The following is a 4063-nucleotide window of genomic DNA, read 5'->3' on the forward strand; positions in this document are numbered from 1 at the left end:
AAAAATCCCGGTGACCCCGCTGGGTGCAGCCCGCAAGAGCAGCGGGAGGCAGGGCCGGGGGGGCCGGACCTGGATCCGCCAAGCGGCTCCGCCGGGCCCCGAGCAGTGCGGGACCGTCAGGGCTCGGGCCCCCCCCGGGGCCGGATCCGGAGCAGAGCCGCGGGCTCGGCGTTTCTCCTGCCTTTACCCCACCGCGGCTGGGGCTAGCGCGGCCGTGCCGGGTTCACCCCGGTGCGCCGGGAGAGCCGTGCCGGGGCCCAGAGCGGTTCCCGGGGCCGGSTCCCGAGCCCGTGCCGGATTTTTCCTCTGCTCGTGGAAATTCAGCAGAAATTGGCTATTTTGTAATTAATAATAATAATAATAATAAAACGACCACAAAGCCCTGTGCTGTTAATACCTCTCAGCTCCGAAGTGGCCGGCCGCTTCCTCCGGCACACTGGGATTTTCGTAGCGCTTTAAAAAAATCGGTGTCCGTAAATCCGACGTGGCGCAGAGCCGAGGCGGGGGACTGCTCCCGAAATCCGGCCTGGGGAGGGGGGGGGTCAACGGGGCTGGAAAAAAACCTTGCCGCAAAACCAGCCGGGGAGCGGTGCCGGGGTCGGCCAGGCTCCGGAGCGGGGAAACGCGGGGGGCTGCGACCCGTGTGGACGCGACCTCCGGGGCCGGACCCGACCCGCAGCAGCCGGGGCACCGAGCGGGGGCCCCGCTCCAGCTAACGACGCCCGGGAGCCCGGTGCCGTGGAGGTGCTCGTCTCCCGGCCCCTCCGCTCCAGCCGCTGCGGAGCTGGCACCGAGCCCGAGCCGCCGGGGCGCAGCTCCCTGCCCGGTCCGACGGCCCCGGTGCAGGCGGAGCGGCGCCCCCGGCTCTGCCGCCCCGGGGCCCGGCGCTGCCGGGGAGCTTTGCCGGGCTCCGTGCTTTCCCCTAATGAGCTGCGCTTATGCATTTCCCCCTCAACGAATATTTCTCCCGGCGGGGCTGGGGGCCGGCGGGGCGCGCTGCCCCGGTCTCCGCCGCCCGCCCCGTCTAACCGGGGCTTCGCACGGGGCCGGCCGGGCGGCTCCCCGCGCTGCCCCGTGTCTGACCGCCCAGCACCCCCGCGGCCGGCTCCCGAGCCCCACGCGTGTCCGGGGTCCCCGCCGCCGGGGCCTGGTCCCGGTAAAGCGCCTCGCTCAGCAGCTCCTCCAGCGCCGCGATACCGAGCTCACCTCGGGCCCGGTCCCTCCCGGCGAGGGAGGCGGCGTTTTTTGGCTTCCTGATAACATTTTGACCAAAAATTCATTAAGAGACGCGCTCCGCGCAGCGCCATGGATATCCGAGTGCTTTTGCAAAACAACAAAGTGGGTGTTCGTGGGGGGAAGAGGGGCCCGGGAGCCCCCGGCGCCGGCTCGGCCCCCGCGCCCCGGCACGGCCCCGTTTCTGCACCGAGGGGGCGAGGAGGAGAAGGGCTGCGAGACGGGCCGTGTCGCCCAGGGCACCCTCATCCCCTCGGGGCCAGACCCGCACCCAGCCCCGAGCCTCGCCGCCAGCCCGAGGCTCATTTCCTCCTCGTTAGAAATTATTAAACGGCTCCACAAAACCCTGGAGCTGGGACGGGCCCCGGCACCGGGAAGGGGCCGGTCCGTCCCATCGGGTCGGGTCGGGTCAGGGCTGGGCGGTCCGGAGCTGCCCCGCCGCGGAGAGCCCTGGGCAGGTCCCGGCCCCCTCCCGGCCAGGGCAGGGCTGCCTGGCCCGGGACCCCGTCCCATCCCCACCAAGGGCATCCCCCAGTAGTGCCACGACCCCCAGGGACAGGGAGCATCAGCCCAAAGCAGCCTTTTCCAGAGCCTGTCTGGCTGAGATCCGATCTGGCAGCTCTCCCTCGGATCCCAACTAGACCCATCCCCATTTCCCCCAGCAAGGGAGCACAGGGATTGCAATGCTCACACGGAGCCCCGATGGCGTATCCTCTCTCCGACAGCTGCTGCCAAGGCACCCCAGGAAGGATCCAGCACCAAGGGGAGGACAGGCACCTCCAGCTCGGCAGCCTGGAGCACCGGAGCCCAGCGTCTGGCCTTCACCAGGATGGTGCAGCCCCCAGCCACGCTGGCCCTGCAGGTAACAGGGCTTTACCGGCACAGCTCATGGGCCAGCTGGGAATGGGGCACGTGGGGCCATGGGGCAGGAAGCAACGGAGGTGGAGAGATGCCCCGGCTGCGCTGCCGTGTAGCGTGGTGATGCCAGGGCCCCACAGCACGGGGGGCAACTCGGGCACCCTGTCTCTTCCCAGCATCATCCTGAGCCCTGTCCCCTCAACCCAGAGCAATCCGGGAGCTGGAGAAGGTCCCTCACTGCAGCTTTTGGATCCTGCTTGATGGCACGTCCTGCCAGCAGGTCAGTGCCGTGCCGGGGGGACGGGAGGTGGGCAGGGGCGCGAGGCCTCCTCGGTGCAAGTCCAAAGCAGGTCTGGGGGCCCCCCCCACCCGTCCCACTGGGGTTTACAGCCAGGACCTGTCGCAACGKGGCATTACTGGACCTGCAGGCAGCCAGGGTGATGCGCGGCTCCGGTCCACTCCCGGTCTCCCGTCGCTGCCCGCCGCGTCCCGACAGACGCTCCCGGGTCCCCGTGGCGGGATGTGGCGAGGCCCCCGGCAGCCCCAGCCCCTCCCCGGGGCTCACCTCACCCTGACATTGCCTGGCGTTCATTCCATGCCAGTGGGTTGCCATAGCAAATCTAAATCTTACAAACAAAATGAGGAGAAAAGCCTTATTAGCATATATTCAAATGAGCCATGCAATAATGCAAACCATAAATCATGCAGTCATTGCTATTCAATCAGTGTCTCTAACCCCAGCCCCCACTTTCCCTGGGTGTCTCCGTTCCTCTTTGCATTCAGAATCCCATTCCCAGCTGGAAAGCCATCCTAGGGCGGCCTGCGGACCCCTCTGGCAGTGAAATACCCAGGATGGGTGCTGCCGGCCGGGTGAGACCCCGTCCCCACTGCCCGGCGAGGGCCTGGGCCACAGTCACCCGCCAGGCGGCCGGGGCCTCCGCCACCCCGGGCCYCCCTCTTCAGCCCGGGACACAGGGGCCTTGTGGCTGTGTCTGCAGCCCCCCCGGTGCCCCCAGGCCTTGGGGTGACCTGACTCCCCCCCTCCTGCCCCACCGAGCGCAGCACCCCGGTGCAGCCACTGCACGGGCTCCCCTGGCAGAGGAGCTCCTCGAGGCAGCACCCAGCACCGGGCCGTCGTGGGCTCCTCACGAGCAAGGAGGCAGGCCCTAATCCAGGCTGGGTATTTACACCCTTCTCCGGGCTCTGTTAAACTGGACAAACTCTTCCCAGGATTAATCTCCCTCCCATGCTTTAATCTTGAGGCTCTGCTGCAGGTAACCTCCCCGGAGCTGCCCAGCTGCGAGGCGGCCACGTTCACCGCGAGGAGCTGCCGGGGCGGAGGGGCCCCATCCCYGCCTGGGCTCCCCAAACCTGGCGGCTGCCACGGGGCTGGAGAGGGATCACGCTGGGGAGACAGCACCCTCCAGCCCCCGGGAAGCCAGCCCGGGAGCAATGCCGAACCAGGGTCCCCAGGAGCCCCCTTCCTTACCTGCACCTGTAAGGCCAGGCATGCTGCCGGCACATCACAGGGAGCACCAAAAAACTGAGCCCCAGCCCAGCCCCGGGCTATAAGAGATGCAGCGCAGGTGGGCAGCTACCACCAGCCCCGTTAACCCCACACTTGCCCCCACTGATGCCGATCTTAAGGGTACAGGAGAGGGTTTTCTCCCCCCCCCCCTCGTTCACCGGCTGGGAACGCTCTGCCTTGCCGGCTCCCAGCCCTGCTGCTGCAGCAGGCTGCAAAGCTGCGACCCTGCAAGCGGTTTTTGGGGGCTCCCAGGGAGCAGCACAGGTCAGACCATGGGGACACGGAAAGAGCTGCCCGGCGCGGCCCTGCAAGAAGCTCACACCACAAGCCCGGACACCCCCAGATCTTTATTGGTGAGAACATAATAAATAGAAAAAGAGTCCCTGGGCTGGCGGAGCGGTGTGCGCCAGGCTGGGCTGGCTCTGCGCAGACCCTCCGCTCTCC

The sequence above is a fragment of the Apteryx rowi genome, unplaced genomic scaffold (assembly GCF_003343035.1).
Source record: "Apteryx rowi isolate R43461 unplaced genomic scaffold, aptRow1 scaffold_220, whole genome shotgun sequence".
NCBI lineage: Eukaryota > Metazoa > Chordata > Aves > Apterygiformes > Apterygidae > Apteryx > Apteryx rowi.